This window comes from Lepisma saccharinum, chromosome 27 (genome assembly GCF_977018435.1).
Source record: "Lepisma saccharinum chromosome 27, izLepSacc3.1, whole genome shotgun sequence".
In the NCBI taxonomy this organism is placed as follows: Eukaryota; Metazoa; Arthropoda; class Insecta; order Zygentoma; family Lepismatidae; genus Lepisma; species Lepisma saccharinum.
The window spans coordinates 51,859,160-51,880,460 of NC_139255.1; the positions used below are offsets into that span (position 1 = coordinate 51,859,160).

At 38.7% G+C, this 21,301-nt stretch overlaps 1 protein-coding gene across 4 annotated transcripts in view; it reads left to right on the top strand.

The window, feature by feature from the left end:
* Positions 1–21,301, top strand: part of LOC145980011 (dipeptidase 1-like) — a 113,322-nt gene that overhangs the window by 24,705 nt on the left and 67,316 nt on the right. The window contains exon 1 of one of the 4 annotated variants that reach the window (XM_083112971.1): positions 15,827–15,883. The exons of 2 other annotated variants lie outside the window; for them this stretch is intronic. The gene's annotated coding sequence lies outside the window, so the exon portion shown is untranslated. Of the gene's footprint in view, positions 1–15,826; positions 15,896–21,301 lie in introns of those variants that run through there. One more of the 4 variants, XM_083112970.1, reaches the window with a different exon arrangement.

The following is a 21,301-nucleotide window of genomic DNA, read 5'->3' on the forward strand; positions in this document are numbered from 1 at the left end:
TTGGTTACCAGTGTTAAGTTTGTTGCTTTCAGCTCTTTTGAGGAACCGCTTTTCGCGAAGTGTTAGCTGCTGGATGTGCCCCACACCAATCTCGATTCAGAGAGGGAAAGTATTTTATTTCTTTGAGGAAAGGGATATTGAGACGAAATTTCCTTTCATGATTAGTGACATAACTGAAAACGCGCTACTTTTAAAATGGGGCAAAGTACGTACAATGCAAACGTATAGAGAAAATCCTTGTTACTGAAATTTTCTGGTCGGTGTGTTACACAGTCCGTGTTCTCATTTAGCATTTCATCATTTTCTAAATCATATTATATTTTTTTTAAAAAAAGTCGCCTGTTGAAGAAGAATTATATGCATAAAAAAGTTAAAAAGAAATAATTGATTGATAGATTTAGTTTATTTTACTTGGCTTTCTGCCATTTTTGGCTAATTGGGAAGATGAGAATGAGCGATAATATGATGACATTGACGAAGGGACACTCACAAAGAACACCTATGCCCAGGTGGGGATTCGAACCTGAGGTCCTTGTCGTAGCACGCTGTTATAACCAATCTGCCGCGGAGGTCAGCATTAAAAAGAAATAAACGCTAAGTGACGATCAAGTGAACCAACCATTTCTGTAATGCGAGAAACATTTACAATACTGTTATTGAAGTAGCAAATAATTTTTACGAGCAGCTTTAATCTAACAAATGTAAGATGGCTAGGGCCTGACAGAACGGCTTTTTCATTGGGTGACGCGTGGTCAGAACATCGAGTCTCATTGTCACATTTTTCTGACCTTCGAGACAGAAGCGCCTTTATTCTCAGATATCTAATCCAGACTAGATTAAAGTAGAATCTGAACCAATGCCTCCAGGAGGAATCGAACCTTCTACTTCTTGATTATAAGGCGAGAGCGTTAATCACTACATTATCCTTTACAATCACTATCCCGACTTAAGTAGACGAGATTCAGGCAATATGTTATCTTTTATTTTCTAGGGGCTATATTTTAACATACTACTGTTAAAAAAATCACATCTTCCCCTCCCCCCAAACCCTGCTCCGTCCTGTGCCTACCCTTCCCGAGACAGCACGCTTCGCCACTGTTTACAATGTATAACATATACAGCATGAAAGGCACGTCGAGTTACACCATCTATGCTGAGTGCACGGTGTTTACATTTGAAACAACTAAAATATTATTCCATACGTGTACAGTAAACGTTGTAAAGTATGTATTTAAGCAGCGCCATTGTTTTGTACCTAATAACGTTTTATACGAAATGTTATTCCTCTCGGTTGAATAGTTATCGGCTTTTAAAAATGTGAAGTGATACATTGTTTACATCTCACACGGCCGCCATTACATGTTCACTCGTGACCAAGAGCTCGCTTCTGATTGGTTATGCTACGAAAAATGCTACGGAAATAGGACGGGGTCTATTCTTGCGAGGCATTTAATGTGTACACTCACCGTCAAATGGGACACCTATATCCTAAAATTCTCGTTTCCCTGCACTGCGTTACGTGAGCTGCCTAATAACTCTGTTGATTTTAATAGCAAATTATAAAATTGCATCTTCTATCACCGCCGTAGAGTTATGGAACACACGTAACGCCTTGCAGGAAAGAGAATGTCAGGATCTAGTGTCCCATTTTTATTGTCGGTGAGTGTACATTTTGTTTAAAGAATAGGATTACTTGCATATTGCCGAGTCTACACGTTGAATTCAACGACAGCGTCTGCCCATGTTATCTTTATGACAGTAATGGCATTTTATCACAGCCACTGAGTGAAAATATCTCAGGGATGAAAGGATATTTCCAGATAAGGTTTGTTTACGTCTTTAGTGCGCATTATCAACATTTCTCGTTCAGGAGAAACCAACTAAGAGTCGACTTTAGTCTTTTCCAGCACTTATAGCTTGTCTATGACGATCTATTGCCTCAAAGTGCGGAGAGACTGGCAAGGGCGTCAGCAGGGAGGGGCGGAGGGCATTGTCCCCTGAGATTTCTGAAAAGAGTTAATGTCAAATTGTAGAGATATTTTATTACAAAAAAATATTGTTTTCTCTGACTTACAGGCCGTAAGTTAGAGCAAATATTATTGTTATTTTTATTTCACAGTAATTTTCGTAAAAACATGGATCAGAGGTACCATGAAAGACAGTAGATTAATTGGTCTCTGATTGAGATCTGTGCATTGTGAAAAAGTACAAAAAGACATGTTCATCAACAAAGTGATAGGCTAGATGCTTATTGAAAGCACGAAAGGCAAATCCAGTTTCTAAATAGTAGACTCGGGTTTGAACTTGCATAAAACGCCAAAGTATTTTCAATTAAATTTGAATTTTATGATTTGTAAAGTAGTAGTAGTAACGAATAATAACAATAATAGCAATAATTGCAATAATAATAAACGTTTCTATGACTCTGCCCCAGGGTTGTTAAAGCTCCAAGAACCCATAAATTCTAATGGGTTCTATTGGGTTCCGGTGCAGGACCGAAACATCATTTCTCGCACAATTTAAATTCGGTCCAAGTTTCGTATTGCTTCATTGCAAAAAGGTTCCTGGACCGAATTTATATTGATCCGGAAAAAAGTTCCTTGACTGAATTGTAATACTTTACAGATAAAGAGGTTCTTTACGGTCCATAAACCATTTACACTTGCTGAATTTCTCTCCTGGACCGGAGTTGAATTTCTTTAAAATTCCTGAACCTTTAACAACACTGCTCTGCCCACCTGCGGACACTTTTGGAGACTAGTGGGGTCTGTGTGTAAAAGGTTGCGGGTTCGAACCAAGAGGATCTTCAGATTAAAAGTTGAGAAAAATATTGGAAAATGGCTTTTTTGCATTTTCTATCTTCTTAGTTTAACGGATACGAAAATGACGAAAGATAAATTGATAAAGCTGAAGAAATTAACAACTGCGACGACATATGAGGAGTTGCGGATATTTGGGACGAATTTGAAGAATAGAGGAGAAGGTCTAAATATGGGCGAAGGTTTAAATATGGGTTTTGGAGTTATCAGCGCTCCCGGGTGCTGCAGGCTGGCAGAGGCTATGGGAACTGGTTATCGGTCAAGGACAAAGGTTGCGGCGCCAATTCGCAAGAGAAAGTGCTGGTTAGTTACGGCCTTGGACGCTGTTATAGAATTGCGACCTCCGAAAACTTTTTGCAGGCATGTTTTAACTCAGCGCTCTCTGAATTCTCATCTGCTTTGTATAGGTTATGATATTAGCGGTACATAAAGCAAATGTGGGTTTTTATAATGCCATGATTTGTTTGAGAAATATGTACCACAGCGAGCGAAAATCAATTGAAGAAGAAAAATAGCGTGATGGTCTAAATATGGGCTATGACATGAGGTCTGATGTTGAGATCACATTTTCAACAAATATTTGGATGTTTTTTCTTAATTTCGATTTTTTCCATTCCGCGTGATTTTCAAAACAACAGATTATTCATAAATATGAATTTTATAAGGTTTTAGCGATAAATGACTGTTTTTTAAATTTTAATTGCTTTTTGTGATGTTGCCACTAGTAGCCCATATTTAGACCATAATTTTGAATTACATCATTTTACCATTTTTTGGAAATTGCTTTTTTTTTAAAAAAAAAAAAAAATGAAGACCTTCTATCCTTTAGCATGCCATTATATTTAAGTACATAGATATGCATTTTAAAGGCAGGTGCTTGATATATTATTATGACAACATAAAAAGAGGGGCTCATATTTAGAACTTTTCCTCTACAAGTTGAGTGAATCGGTAGTTTTCCAAACGTCTGTCCTGTTCTAAAGCAAATGTCAGAGTAGCTAAGGCGAGGCAGACTCCTGTCAGACCTCAAACGTTGATTGACTTCCTACTGTCTTCAATGCATACACGCAACAATAAAAAAATCGACCTTTGTCGAGTTCGCCGTCAATATCCACAACGCCTCATATCTATGTCTTATTCTGGATTCGAACATAGAACCTTGGGTCTCAAAGCGTTTGATGTTGCAGTTTTTCTTACTTCGATTATATTTTCTACCATTAAGGATGAGGATGAAGGATGATAAATCTGATGAAACTCAACTCATAGCGGAACTCGGACACGGATCCTTTGGTGACGATATCGTCACGGCGCCTAGTCACCGAAATGGAGAGTGCTAACCACTACACCACAAACGGACGGCCCTAAGTGATATTACAACGAGGACACTAGAAAGGGGCAAGCACTCCATCTCCTCCTCCAGCAAGTAAGAAAAAACATTGTAACCAAATACGCTGTTAGCAAAATTAGGCATATTTATTTCTGCTAGGCAGAAGAAATGGAAGCAAAAGTACGAGTGGTGCTCTCAGCGCCTCTCAACGTATTATTTCCCAACTTCTTGCGAGGGGCCATTTCTCAGTGGGAGGTCCGTGCAGCGGTTTTCCTGCCTTCGATGAAGATCTGTTTATATTTATCTGTGGTTACATATTGATTAATTGATTTTTTGTTTTAAGTCCACTTTATGTACAGTAAGGCTAATCGGGACTGGACCTACAGTTTAAAGTTGGATCCGAACCACTATGTGCTCCCACCGGGTATCCAACCCGGGACCCCTTGATTAGTGACATATTAAATGTAACTGCCCAGACAAAACATTTTCTGCCTTGTTGATCTCCAGCTATTATTTTCTGTCCACGATATAATGTTCTTGTTTAAAAATTGGTTCAACTGCCTTGATGACAGGTCCTCTGGACAAAACACGTGGTTCGATTCCGCTCAAGTACTCAGGAAACCTAATATTCACTATAAAACTGACCACTACTGTCATTAATGAGCAATTCTACATGTCAAGCAGCTTAAATTGTTCGTCTCTACCCAGTGATGTGCCGTAGACTATAAGTTTACGTCTACATGCGTTGTCTACACGTAATCTACGCGTAGATTACATTGGGTTGTAGTTGACATAAACTATGTAGACAATGTAAACTGCATTTTCAAGGCTTTCACGAAAGGAAAGTGACATTTTCAACTATATTGGTTCCTAACGAAATGAAAAGAATCCTATTTACAACAAAATTTATCTTCTCTTCTATTATCAACTATGGAAGAAGATAAATAGTATGCAAGAAACAAGAACAGATGGCAGTCGTGAGGCAAGAGTCGTCTAATTCCCATAAAACACTAGAATATTTCCTACATTAGGTTTCTTCCTAGGTGTGAAATTGTTCGAATTTGGAAGAAAGAGTATGAAAAGCTCTCCTCACACATTAGCAACTGATAGGCAGTATAATTCTCTTTTAATTCCAGGGCGCCCTTTTCTAAGTTATCACTTTTCGCCATGTTGTTTACATAGATTACGAAATCTACGTGTATAAAATTGTCTACGTGTAGAATGTAGACTATGGTTATTTACGCGTAGATGCACATCACTGTCTCTACCCCCCCCCCCCGATATATTCACACGTTTTAACGTCTCCTTCAGAACACTTATGATAAAGTTTACTTTCTATGCATATTTTATGCACGAGAAACTGAACCTATAGTTACTCGTAGGTTTGGAATCACGAACATTTCTTCAAGGGAAAGTTGAACAATGCCTAACGCAGACATCTTATAACAAGAGATCCTGAGTTCGATCTCCATGGTGCTTGGGATCTCGCTTAAAAATATAGGTCCAGTCCTTCAAACGTGGTGGGGGGGGGGATACCAGTGTGATATTTTCTGCGACATGTAGAATTGCTCGTTAATGACAATGTGCAGTTTCGTAGTGTATTATACGCCTCCTACGACTCTTTGCTGCCTTTGTTGAGGAAAGTGCTAGTAGGTACGTGACCCTCCATACGTGATCACGACAGCACTGCGTGCAACACGATGCCCTTGACACAACATTAGTCTCATACTTCCATAACAAAAGCTGTTAGCTGTTTACTCTTCCAGAATAGAGCGTCGTATCCCTTTTATGAGCCAGAATGCGTATGATTATACTGAAGGCACAACTTTTTACAATTATTGTGCAATATTCCCCTGCGATAGTGGGACTGAAATGCTAAAATTGCGCTCAGACAAGTTTCTAACACTAAGATAAAATATAAGACTGTCCCAATTCTCAAACTGTGATGTTCAATGTTAATGTTATTAATGTCGCTTTAACTTATGCATGTTTGTTTTTATATACAGGGTGTCTCATAAGTAATGGCGCAAACTGACACAGGTGAAACTACACGATACCAGAAGCAAAAAACTCTCCGTAAACATAGGTCTGCAAACGAGCCGTTTTCGAGATAATCGCGAATGTGTGATTACAAGCCGCCACTGACTTCATTGTTTGTAAACGTCGTCCTAGTTGGTAAAATGCTAATAATACAGTAAGAAAAGTGACTCCCACAGTACGAATAGACTGTGTACTGATTGTATCCATCCTGTTTCATTACAACGCCACCTCTCGGAAATGTTCTCTTTTGTAAACAAAGAGCAAACCTCGGAAAGCACAAGGAGTAAATCACTCGGTGTTTACAAAATGCAATAAGTGACGGCTTCTAACCAAACATTCGCACACATTATTAGCATTTTACCAACTAGGACGACGTTTACAAACAATGAAGTCAGTGGCGGTTCGTAATCACACATTCGCGATTATCTAAAAAAAAAACGGGTCGTTTGCAGACCCATGTTTACTGAGACTTTTTTGCTTCTATTATCGTGTACTTTCATGTGTCAGTTTGCGCTATTACTTTTGAGACACCCTGTATATTGTTATATTGCTCTTATCGTGCTGTATGAAATACTTTGTCAAAAAAGGGAAAAAGAAGAAAACAAATTGCTGTAACCATAGTAACGGAAATCAATAAGTAAGTATGAAAACTAGTGATGGAAGTGGTGCGATTTTCTGTGCCTGTGCTGAAAATGTTTTATATATAATGATTAGCGTTAATTACTGCAATATTATTTGCATTGGTAATCGTTCTGCAAGTTCAAGCGCAGCGGCGGTTATAACATAATCGGGGGTTTTTTATTTGAATTATTCGGAAAATTTTTGTATGAATTTGAATGGTCGCTCGACTTCTCTTCGATTCAGAGTTCTTTTACTTCGCCGACCTCCATGACGGAGTGGCTAGCACTAGGTCAGGGATATCGGGCTCGAACCCATCCTCGCAATTATCCGAAAGAGGCAGAAAAGCGACGCTAAATAACAAATCAAGTTATTTTTAAATGAATTAAAGATGGCGCGCGTGTATTGTACTATACTTCCTAGGTTTAAACTTTCGTCTAATACTTATGATATTGATATAATTATCTTAACTTAATACATTTTGAAGACACTTGGTTGATTCTTCTGTTAGCTGATTCAAATTTCGTTACTTTGTGACCTTTTTCTAGCTCTCTGCATGTTGTCCCGTGTAAGAATGTTTACTGAAAGTGAATATGAATGTGGAATAAATCTGATTAATTAGTATCGCCGTTTTGTGGTTAGTTGTACAGGGTGACTGGTAAATTAGATGTATTCCCTGAAAGGGGTTAAAGTAGAGACAATTTGCAATAAATTTGACCATATGATACCCCGTCCGAAAATTAGTAGTTTTCGAGATAATCGAATTTCAATTGTTTTTTTTTAAAAAAATGACAATTTTCCACATAAAAATATGAATTGAGAAAAAACTGCTCATTGTATGGAACTTATTTCAGCGTTTTCTGATAGCTAACAAATAAGTGGTTCGTTGAAGAAAAAAAGTTTTTCCCAAATAACAGTCACATGTAAGTAACTGGTGGGTCTAAACTTACAAGTGATGATAGAAAAATGCACTCTTAGTTTACTTGGCAACGTATTAATAACAAAAATGGTATGACACGAAGCGTACAAATTACTTAAATTACTTCCTTGTGATATCTGCTATCCAACAAGGTACTAATGTTGCTGACATTCACATTTGTGTACAAGAAATAATACTTCATTTATCTTCATGTGAACGGAATCAATGAACAATACAATTAAAGAACATTACACGTCTTGCTCAAAGTAGGCACCTCCGTTACGAATGCAGGCACGCAGGTTTTTACAGACATTTGGTCTCTTAACTCGTGATGTGATGGTGTCCTTGATGTGTTGACCAGCTGTTAAGATCCTCTCCCTGAGCTCTACTTGCGAGTTTACCGGTGTCTTGTAAACTAATTCTTTCATGTGGCTCCAAATGTAAAAGTCGCAAGGGTCAAATCGATCGGAGGATCGAGCTGGGCAGTCATCATGCTGATAAATCATGTCACGTCTTGTAGCTAGAGGCACATCCTCCAACAACATTGTTGCCCGACCCTGTGGCCGAGTGGTCAGTCTCGCGCCTAGCGCGGAACAGGTAGGTCGTGCTGTACGAGCTCTGTGCTTTGAGGAAAAGTGAAAGTTCAGCGCGATATCGGTACGTACGTGTGGGAGAGGTTGTGCTGTTGAACTGTGCTAGTGAAGAATTGGACAAAAGTAAAATATAGAATGGATCGCGAAAATACGATACAAATCAGTTTTGAAACGGGAACTTTGAAACCTAGTCCTTTGGAAGTACATGAATTTATTCATGATAAATTCAAACTGAGTGTGGATGAAATTGCAGCCATACAAATTCCCACGACGATTAAATGTGTATTTTTGAAATTAGTGCGTCCGGGAAAAATGAGAAAAATATTAGAAGAAAATACTGGTGAAGTGAATTTTTATTATAGTAGTGGAGCTGTGACACAAGTGAAACTGAGTGATGCGAATCGAATTTTGAAGCCGGTTCGAGTGTTTAATCTTCCTTTGGAAGTGCCAGAACGACAAATTCGTGAAAAACTGAGTGAATATGGGACAATCGATGAATTGAAAGCAGAAACTTGGAGTGACAAATTTAGGTACAAAGTGTATAATGGGGTGCGTCAGGTTTTGATGGCAATTAAGAAGCCAATTCCCTCCTTTGTGAAAATAGGTCAATATACGGCACATGTAGTATATAATGGTCAAATCCCGACTTGTGAATGGTGTGGTAGTAGTGATCACATGCGGTTTAATTGTACCTTACGGAAACCAACAGTGTTCAAAGTCATGGGTCGTGCAGTTCGGTCCTATAGCGAAGCAATTGCACCGTCTACATCTACACACGAAGATATAAATGTGAGTCAAGAATCAGCACAACTGTCTGTGATAGAAGGGCTTCAACAGGGAAAACATATACAGGAAGAGAAAAATATTCACAAGAATGATCAACAAACTTTGACCAAGGAAGGAACTGAAGAAAATATGCAAGATCAACCAAAAGAACCTGTGTTAAATGTTCAACTTACGCGACAAAGTGAAGAAATTTCCCTGGATACTATGGAGCAGAAGAAGGGTGGACCACTAAGACGACAAGAAGACATAACTAAAGTGCAAGAGGAATCGCGTGATGAAGTGCTACAGAGCAACAAGGAGAGGAAGCAGAATCAGACCAAGCAAAAGGACTTCAGACAAGAAGCTGAACAGGAAAAAGATTCGGAAACGGATAGTGAAAGTGGAAGTGTCCAAAGTAGTACGGGTCATTCGGTTTCCGGCTCACAAAAACGACCAAAGAGTATAAGGAAAGCGTCAGGCAGCAATCGGACGAAAAGACGATCATTGCGACATGTAAAAACAAATGTCCAAGACATGGTTATTGATCCAAGTCCGATAGGCCATGAAAGTTTGTGAATACTGGATACAGGTAATCACTTTAATGATTAGAAAATAGTATTATTTGGAATGAACATTTTTATATGGACTGTCAGAAAGTTAATGATATTGTATTGCGTGGTGGTAGATATTTATGGATTAAGCTATACAAAGGGAAGGGGTATTTCCTCCCCCCTACTAAAATAATATTGTTAGTGTGTTTGTTAATTTTTGGTGTATAACATTAGGGGCATATAAAAATAGTGTAAGAACTATTACTCTTAGATGGGGCAAAGGTGGAAGTATAAGTATTGGGAATACCCAATCCCAAAAATTTTGTTCATAGTATTTATGATGACGACCCTTCGTTTTGCTACAATAAATATAAACAAAATGAAATCCCTTACAAAACAGGCGGCGTTAGAGGACTTTATTATACAAGCTTCATTAGATATTGTATTTCTCCAAGAATGTGGTCAAATGAATTTCAATTTTTCCCCAACGATAAGAGTTCATAATAATGCAAATTTCCAATCGACAGGAACAGCTTTGTTAACACGTAATACGGTTCCCCTCACAAATGTGGTATGTCATCCTAATAATAGAATCATATCAGCAAAAGTTGCAAATGTATGGATATATAACATATATGCTCCATCCGGGTCACAGTGTAGAAAACAAAGGGATGAGTTTTTTGCGCAGGAAGTTGCTGTTGAAATGCAGGGTAGGAGAGAACACATAATATGTGGGGGAGATTTTAATTGTGTATTGTATCCGCAGGATCAAAGACCTGGATTTAACACGTCGAATTCATTGCAAAAATTAGTAACTGGCTTTAACTTCACAGATGTCTGGAGTGACAAATGTTTTGGGCAGAGGGGTTTCACGTATATACGTGACAATTGTGCATCCCGTTTGGATAGATTTTATGTCACACCCACATTACGTCAGAACGTAAAGTCCATCAGTATAACACCTACATGTTTTTCAGATCACAGTGCTGTCATTATGATGATAAATGTGGACATTCCAATAGTCCCGAGAGGGTACGGTTGTTGGAAATTAAATGCTTCAATTCTTAATGAGAAAAATTTCCAACAAGCATTTAATGACCAATGGTCGAGATGGATAACACACCGTCTGAGGAGGATAGATATAATCCGCTGGTGGGAGGAGATTCTCAAACCGGGTATAAAAAGATTTTGTATCAGTTACTGTAAGGAACGGTCGAGAGAGTGGACAAATAAATATAATTTTTACTACAGGGTATTGCGTGAACAAATTCAGCAAGCAACAGACGGGAAAAAAGTGCAAACTGAAGTCAAACGTATACAAGCTGTATTGTTAAAAATGACTGCAGAAAGGCGTCAAGGGGTCAAAATTCGTAGTAGACTTCCTCATTTTGACAACGATGAGGTCGCCTCTATCAGCCATGTAATTCATGAAAGAAAAAATGCTAAAAGACAATGTATTAGTGAAATATTTGATAATGGGGGAACAAAGATCAATTCAGCCCCTGAAATACGTAACTGCATTTATAATTATTTTGAGCAACAATATTCCCAACCAGCGTCACATAATGGAGCTTTAATGGATGAATTGGCATCCGAATCAGAGGTTTTTACAGATGAAGAACGTGAAAACTTAAACAAGGAATATACAAGTGAGGAAGTGTTTCGAGCGGTTAAGGTAGGGCAATCATTTTCAGCTCCTGGTTGGGATGGGATACCCAATAAGTTTTATCAAACCTTTTGGAAATTGATGGGTCAAACAATAACAGATTGGATAAATGCAGTGTTTAGCAAGTATCAAATGGGTAAATCTTCCAATACGGGTATTATAATTCTAATCCCAAAATGTCCAAAACCAAGCGAAGCTGGTCATTATAGACCCATCACCCTCCTTTGTACGGATTATAAAATATTGGCGCGATGTATGCTTGGCAGACTTATGCCTTATGTCGACAAATTAGTAGGAGAGGATCAATATGTTTTTGGTTTAAATAAGAAAATCACAAATGTTTTACAAACGATGCGTGAAATAATTACATGTTATAGATTACAGAACAAAAACTCTGAAAATGCTATATTAGCATTAGACTTTGAACGTGCTTTTGACTCGATAAATCATGAATATCTATTTAACGTTTTGCAGGGCTACGGTATACGTGGACATTTTCTTTCAGTATTTAAAAGTCTTTATAGTCATGCAACAGCAAAAATTCAAATAAATGGTTTTCTGACAAAAGAACTCTATATTTATAAAGGTGTAAGGCAAGGAGATCCTTTGTCGATGTTAGCGTTTTGTATTGCACTGAGACCCATTCTGTCTGAAATAGGCCGAAAAGTTCAAGGAATTAACATACACTCTAATACCATTAAGGTGTTAGCGTATGCTGACGATGTTACTGTATTAATAAATGAACAGTCTGATATTGATGAAACATGTCAAGTATTACAGAAATTTGGAAAATGGTCGGGATTAAAAATAAACCAAGAAAAATCGTCAATTTTGAATTTAAATTTGGTTCATTCTCACTCGCAGCGAGGTAATTTTAAGGTTGTACAAATGATACGTATACTAGGTATAATATATACGCACTCTATCCAAAGTATGATCCAATTAAATTATGATAGAGTATTAACTGGGGTTAAAGCGATATTACAAACAAATAAATTTCGCAGCCTTAGTTTACAGTCAAGGGTGACCTTTGTACATGTCTATGCACTGTCAAAGGTATGGTACATGGCAAAAATCCTCCCACTACGGAAGTTAGATATAAATAAACTTAAGAGTGCAGTAAATTGGTTTATTTGGAATGGTCAGATATTGAGGGTGAAACATGTATTACTTTGTTTGCCTTTTGCCGAGGGAGGAATGAATCTTGTGAATATAGAACTCAAATGCCAGGCCTTACGTATTCAAGCTGACACGCAGACATTGATTCAGCATCCACTCAGCCTCACAAGTAAAGTTTTGAGAAGCGCTTTGGACTATATTTCACTAGAGGCTCCTATTGATATTACTAGACTGGTAGACACTTTATGGTATTTTAAGTCAACAATAGTGGATATTAGTTATGCCCTATTACAATCTCCGATATTAACAATACCAGTGACATCGGAAATATATCGCAGACTATGTAAATTAGAACAACCAACTTGTAAAATTATTGAGCAAAATCCTAGAATGAAGTGGAGAGAAATATGGAATAATATTCAGGCTCACCATCTTACATCACGAATCCGATCAGCATGGTATATAATTGTCCACCAAAAATTAATCACTGGAGAGAGACTCTATGATCTTAAATTAATAAATACGCCAATGTGTGCCAAATGTAATGTATCTGATAGTTTAGTCCATAGACTGAGTGAATGCCAAATAATAGAAACATCATGGCTTTATATAAGGAAACTTGTGAGTACTATTTGTCGAACATCAGTGTATAACATCTCTGTAGATATTCTTTTATATCCAGCTTTTGAATATTACCCAAAAACAAAACGTAAAAGTGTACAATGGCTCCTAGGACACTATGCCTATTTCTTATCGACATATCGGCAACCAGATTTTAATATACAATTTGTAAATTACCTCCATCAAGAATACCACAGGATACCTGACTGTAAAAGAAATAGATTGTATGCTAATTTTCTTACTGTAATGTTTACTTGCCCAATGAGTTGAAATGTAAATTGCAAATGTAATGTAATAAATTGCAAAATGTAATAAAAAAAAAAAAAAAAAAAGTGGTTAGCACATCGCGCTGCGACGCCAAGGGTCCCGGCTTCGAATCCCGGTCGGGCTTGGTTGTTTGTGAATGTCCATTCATCAATTTCATCATTTCATCACTCATCCCCATCTTCGCAAATTAGCCAAGAGGCACAAAAACGAGAAGTAAAATAAACTAAATCAAATCAAATCAAATCCAACAACATTGCCATCCCGTTTCTCAAGAAATGTTCATAAGTGATGCCTTTTAAGATTTGGGGCAGGAAAAATGGCTCGATGAAATGATTGTTGATGACTCCCATCCATACTTCTGCCTGGGCGTGCGACTGCGGCTGGATGAAAATTACCAAAAGAAATGGATTGGCCGAGGCGGCCCGATTTCCTGACCGGCTCGATCCCCCGTTTTGACGCCTTGCGACTTCTACATTTGGGGCCACATGAAAGAATTAGTTTACAAGACACCGGTAAACTCGCAAGAAGAGCTCAGGGAGAGGATCTTAACAGCTGGTCAACACATCAAGGACACCATCACATCACGAGTTAAGAGACCAAATGTCTGTAAAAACCTGCGTGCCTGCATTCGTAACGGAGGTGCCTACTTTGAGCAAGACGTGTAATGTTCTTTAATTGTATTGTTCATTGATTCCGTTCACATGAAGATAAATGAAGTATTATTTCTTGTACACAAATGTGAATGTCAGCAACATTAGTACCTTGTTGGATAGCAGATATCACAAGGAAGTAATTTAAGTAATTTGTACGCTTCGTGTCATACCATTTTTGTTATTAATACGTTGCCAAGTAAACTAAGAGTGCATTTTTCTATCATCACTTGTAAGTTTAGACCCACCAGTTACTCACATGTGATTGTTATTTGGGAAAAACTTTTTTTTTAACGAACCACTTATTTGTTAGCTATCAGAAAACGCTGAAATATGTTCCATACAATGAGCAGTTTTTTTCTCAATTCATCTTTTTATGTGGAAAATTGTCATTTTTTAAAAAAAAACAATTGAAATTCGATTATCTCGAAAACTACTAATTTTCGGTCGGGGTATCATATGCTCAAATTTATTGCAAATTGACTCTACTTTAACCCCTTTCAGGGAATACATCTAATTACCAGTCATCCTGTATGTACTACTATACTATATTGAAGGTCTTGGACAATGTTCTATGAACTGGCAACTATGATAGCTTCAACGAAACGTCTGTGAAGTTTAAAGTCTCGTCTCGAAGGGTCTGCTCTCGTTTCAGTCTCGGTACCATACCTTACTCTGAAGTTCAATCTTTCTCTCGTATTGTCCCTCTCATCGCTTTCTGGGAGTGATTATCACAACGCGCTAAAACGCCAGGGGTACTGCGTTCGAATACCGGCCTGGGTATAGCTGTTCTTTGCGAGGGTCCCTTCATGAATATCAACGTCAATACTCATCCTCATCGTCGCGAATAGCCAAAAGAGGCAGAGAAGCGAATAAACCAAATCAATCGATCAATCTCCGTTCCTATCTCTCTCCCTCTCTTTTTGTAAATCAATTCACAATATGTTCTCTTTTTCTCCCTTCCTCTTGTCATTCTCTTCTCTCTCCATCCTTCTTTAACTTTCCTTGTCATTCTCAACGCTCTTTCCTTCTCTCCTTGCCAGTCTCTCCGTTTCCTACCCTTTCCACTCAATCTCTCTCTCTCCCCTTGTAAATCATCCCACTCTCCTTTTCTCTCTTTGCCATTCTCTCTGATCTCTATCCATCTCTCTTCTCATTCGTTCGGCACTCTTTTCTTCTCACTCTGTCTTCTTGTTTTCTTCATTCTCTATCCTTCCCTCTGTCTCTTTCTTGTCATTCTCTCCATTTGCTACATTTTCCAATCTCTCTCCCTTTCAATCTCTTTCCCATTCTCTCTGTTCTCTATCCCTCTCTCTTCTCATTCGTTCTTCACTCTATTCTTCTCACTCTGTCTTCTTGTTTTCCTCGTTCTGTATCATTCACTCTCTTTGTCTCTCTTTGCCATTCTCTCTGCTCTCTATCCCTTTCTCTCCTTTAATTTTCGCCTCTCTCGTGCCTTCTCTCTCTCTCTCTCCCTCGCCTCCTTCGTCAATTACTGAACGAAGTAACACGCAATCACCCATAACCACGCCACAATCTACACACACACACAGTCAATGTCGATCCCATCAACTAAGCATCTAATTAAGACTGAGACACTCATAATCTTGCTTAAAGCACTCAATAAAAGAAACCCGCCTCTCATCCGCGTAATTACATAAAGAATTAAGTAGCTCATAATAGCGAATAACAATTATATTACCGTATATCATGTGCCAAAATTCAATGCTATGATAAACGTTTATGACAGGCTCAAATGTCTCATACAATCAAGAGAGATGGTAGCTGTTGATAGATCGTCAGTAAATGCCTATAAATCAACTTTACACATTTCCTTTGTTCTTGTATTACTCTTAAGCCCTTTACCAATAAAAGTTGCACAAGGTTATAGAAAGGAAAGAGCACTTTCATTACAAAGGGAGGCCTAGGTAAGAGTGGACGTAAGTTAAGAAGAATCTGTACATTCGTAGGTTTAGCTATGTACTTAGCTTTTACACTATAATAGCGACATTTCTATAGCTGGAAAGTATTAATGAAGTACAGTTATTTTGAATCAAAAGAGAGTAATTTGCCGTGTAGTGTGCAGCAGTGGGGTATTCCTGTTATCGCGTTTACCTCCGACAAACAAACTTTTCCCAGTAGTGAAACCAAGGAGGTATGGGTGGGGATCATACCCCCTCCCTTTGGCCCAGTATTTCTAAAAGAAGGAACGTCAAAGGAAGGAAAAGTTGGCAAAATTAGAGCTGACTACTATAGAAAAGTATACGTAACCCCCACCGTTAGAAAATCCTGGGCACGCCACTGATTTTTCCCATATACAAAGTGACTGGTAATTAGATGTATTCCCTGAAAGGGGTTAAAGTAGAGACAATTTGCATTAAATTTGAGCATATGATACCCCGTCCGAAAATTAATAATTTTCGAGATAATCGAATTTCAATTGTTTTTCTTAAAAAATGACAATTTTCCACATAAAAAGATGAATTGAGAAAAAACTGCTCATTGTATGGAACTTATTTCAGCGTTTTCTGATAGCTAACAAATAAGTGGTTCGTTGAAAACAAAAGTATTTCCCAAATAACAATCACATGTAAGTAACGGGTGAGTCTAAACTTACAAGTGATGATAAACAATTGCACTCTTAGTTTACTTGGCAACGTATTAATAACAAGAATGGTATGACACGAAGCGTACAAATTACTTAAATTACTTCCTTGTGACATCTGCTATCCAACAAGGTACAAATGTTGCTGACATTCACATTTGTGTACAAGAAATAATACTTCATTCATCTTCATGTGACTGGAATCAATGAACAATACAATTAAAGAACATTACACGTCTTGCTCAAAGTGGGCACCTCCGTTACGAATGCAGGCACGCAGGTTTTTACGGACATTTGGTCTCTTAACTCGTGATGTGATGGTGTCCTTGATGTGCTGACCAGCTGTTAAGATCCTCTCCCTGAGCTCTACTTGCGAGTTTACCGGTGTCTTGTAAACTAATTCTTTCATGTGGCTCCAAATGTAAAAGTCGCAAGGCTTCAAATCGATCGGGGGATCGAGCCGGGCAGTCATCATGCTGGTAAATCATGTCACGTCTTGTAGCTAGAGGCACATCCTCCAACAACATTGCCATCCCGTTCCTCAAAAAATGTTCATAAAAGATGCCATTTTAGATTTGGGGCAGGAAAAATGGCTCGATGAAATGATTGTTGATGACTCCCATCCATACTTCTGCCTGGGCGTGCGACTGTGGGTGGATGAAAATTACCCAAAGAAATGGATTGGCCGAGGCCGCTCGATTCCCTGGCCGGCTCGATCCTTCGTTTTGACGCCTTGCGACTTCTACATTTGGGGCCACATGAAAGAATTAGTTTACAAGACACCGGTAAACTCGCAAGAAGAGCTCAGGGAGAGGATCTTAACAGCTGGTCAACACATCAAGGACACCATCACATCACGAGTTAAGAGACCAAATGTCTGTAAAAACCTGCGTGCCTGCATTCGTAACGGAGGTGCCTACTTTGAGCAAGACGTGTAATGTTCTTTAATTGTATTGTTCATTGATTCCGTTCACATGAAGATGAATGTAGTATTATTTCTTGTACACAAATGTAAATGTCAGCAACATTAGTACCTTGTTGGATAGCAGATGTCACAAGGAAGTAATGTAAGTAATTTGTACGCTTCGTGTCATACCATTTTTGTTATTAATACGTTGCCAAGTAAACTAAGAGTGCAATTTTTTATCATCACTTGTAAGTTTAGACTCACCCGTTACTTACATGTGATTGTTATTTGGGAAAAACTTTTTTTTTCAACGAACCACTTATTTGTTAGCTATCAGAAAACGCTGAAATAAGTTCCATACAATGAGCAGTTTTTTCTCAATTCATCTTTTTATGTGGAAAATTGTCATTTTTTTTAAAAAAAAAAACAATTGAAATTCGATTATCTCGAAAACTACTAATTTTCGGACAGGGTATCATATGGTCAAATTTATTGCAAATTGTCTCTACTTTAACCCCTTTCAGGGAATACATCTAATTACCAGTCACCCTGTATATTTTCTATAAATTTAGCCCGAATGCAAACTATTGAAACAAGTTTTAAAACCAGAATTTTAGTAAAATATTTAAAGAACTTGTCTGGTTTGTGTACTGATCGTTTTCTAACGCAGACTGCTGACGTCCTGGTTTCCAATCTGGTTGTACAGTCATGGATACTTCTGGATTGTATCGATTTCATTGAAAGTAAGGCCATTACAACCCAGAAGTGTCTGTGACTGTACTTAAGGGAAAGGGAGCCTAACAGAAAGAAAGTGGCTATTTAAAAACACGCTGCCTGCTGGTCAGTTACAACGCTGGAAACAGCGTTGGCGGGAGAAAACTTCTTTTTCGTTTCTGTACCGCGCTTGGCAAAGGCAGTGTTGCTACATGAACGGGAATTCAAGTCCACTTTTCTGTGAAAAGGGAAATTAAAGAAAATTTAAAGTTATTGTTTTTCTTGCATGCCCGAATTGGTGTTCAATTTGTATTGTATCTAATTCGTCTAAATAGGGTTTATAATAAATATACATAATAAATAATAGTTGTTGCGATAAACCAGATCAAAGTTTTAAGATACGGCACTGGTATACTGTCCATCGTCTGAAGATGGAGCTTGAATCGGAAGTTTCTAAAAATCATGTCTTTTAGTAGATGTTTTGTAATTCTTATACCGGGTATTTCATAAATAATTGACAGGTTACTAAAATGTATTGAGTGGCCGCGGTGGCTCAGTCGGTAACGCGTCTGACTACCATGCTCAAGGTCCCGGGTTCGATCCCCGGCCGGTTCAAATCCGGGAACTTTTCTAACGGTGGAAGCGGCCCCGGCGCCCACCCAGCGTCGAATAACATGGGTACCTGGGGGAAACCCTGGGGGGTAAAGGCGGTCAGGGGCGTGATGCTGATCACATCACCCCCACTCAGGACCGGATCAAGAAAGTGTGGGGCGTTACCCCCACACCCCCTATACGCCTTCATGGCGTGGTGCTATGCACAGGGGAACACTTTACTTTTTTACCTTTTAGTAATCTATTGAACTTACGTTAATGAAACCAATCCAGAACTAACGAGGAACGCAAATAGTTTGTCCGTGTATGTTAAACTGAGAGTTCATATCATAACATCCCTGCTTGATGTACATAATGTTGCATAAACTTGTCCAAACGGCATTTTGATTGTTGATCGCTACCAGGTGAAGAGAGAGGGTGACAAGATGTGCGCGATATCGAAGAGGGTAAGTTATCATTATCTATCTGGCATTCTAGGTCAGAAGGGGTTGGTAACGTTGTCGGCTTGTAATCAAGGGGACCCGGGTTCGATACCCGGTGGAGGCACATAGTGGTTCCCACTTTAAACTGTACGTCCAGTGCCGATTAGCCTTACTGTGCATAAAGTGCACTTAAAACAGCAAATCAATCAATCAGTCAGAAGGGTTGGGTGAAACATCTGTAATGTTATTTATTTCAAATTAGATCAGTTACCTTTATCTGGCCCCTTTCGGAGCCGTCCTTGCAAGCGAGTGATAAAATTTAGGAGATGAGCTACTTCCCCATGGTGTCCCGATAGACGTACCAACGACAAAAGTACCACTTTGGTTTTCGCGACGAAACGTACCACTCAGATAAACACCTACCTTCAAAATATTTACTCCCCAACAAAACGTACCACTGCAAGGAAAACTTCAACTTAAAATAAAAAAAATAATTAAAGAAAGTCCCGAATGATGCTGTTAGATGTGAAGAAGCGTATGCAAGAGGCGAAGAAAAGGGTTCGAGAGGAAGACGCGCCAAGTACCAAGATTTACAACGATATTCTAGGCAACCTACACGACAAAGGTTAGTTTAGGTTAGGCTAGGTTAGGTTAGGCTAGGTTAGGTTAGGCTAGGCTAGGTTAGATTAGGCTAGGTTAAGTTAGGCTAGGTTAGGGTAGGTTAGTTTAGGCTAGGCTAGGTTAGGTTAGGTTAGGCTAGGTTAGGTTAGGCTAGGTTAGGTTAGTTTAGGCTAGGCTAGGCTAGGCTAGGCTAGGCTAGGTTAGGGTAAGTTAGTTTATGCTAGGTTAGGTTAGGTTAGGCTAGGTTAGGTTAGGTTAGGCTAGGTTAGGTTCGGTTAGGCTAGGTTAGGGTAGGTTAGTTTAGGCTAGGTTAGGTTAGGTTAGGCTAGGTTCGGTTAGGTTAGGGTAGGTTATGCTAGGCTAGGTTAGGCTAGGCTAGGTTAGGCTAGGTTAGTTTAGGCTAGGTTACGTTAGGCTAGGGTAGGTTAGGTTAGGCTAGGTTAGGTTAGGTTCGGTTAGGTTAGGTTAGGCTAGGCTAGGTTAGGGTAGGTTAGGCTAGGCTAGGTTAGAACTGACATAACTAAAACGAACATCGAAAAAAAGACGAAAAGATAAAACAAAAGAAAAAATGTGGACGACAGCTGAACCACAGCTGATTTTAAGCACGCCAAAATAGCTATATATGCATTATATACTAATTTTGCCAATCCAAAGCGTGAATAATGTGTGATGGAAATCAGCAAAACCATCAAGTGGTACCTTTTGTCGCATCGCAAATAGACTCATTAGATGACCCTTCGCAGGTAGCAGGTCAGGTGGTAGGTACGTTTTGTCGGTGGTACGTTCGATCGCGTATTCTTCCCCATTGGTTCAATTTCCCGTTCTACAAGGTAGAACGCTACGATTAACTGCCGCTAGACGGCACTCAAATCACGTACACTGTTATGTGCAATGTTTTGGTCGTCAAGGTCACCGGACCTTACACCGTATGACTTCTTCTTGTGGCGTTTTATCAAAGACAATGTATTCTTCTCACCGATGTCGCGTGATATCGCAACTGTAACATCGCAGCGATAGACACTATCGACAGGCTCATGTTGATGCGAGTTTGGCCACAAGAAGACTAACGTGTCGATGCGTGCACCCGTGGTGCATACATTGAACATTTGTAGGTGTTAAAATAAATTTTTGTAACCCCTGAAGTATTTATGAAACACCCGGTATTAGCTTCAGGAAAAAATAATTCGAAAATTCATGGCTATTACTTAACCTTTGTTAATCGGTGCACGTATATCTAATAATAAAAGCAATGCAATAGAAATGATTGAATCGCGATACAATTTCAAAGTACAAGTTGCTTTAATTTTTAAGCGTGACGAATCAGATACAATAATATCAAACAGAAACATTTCTTTTTAACAATCAGTAAAGACAATTATCAATTTGTAGCAGTATTATTTGTAAACATATTTCGTAGTGGAATCGTATGCACCAGTTAAGTGGTACAATCGTATCAAGAAGAGAG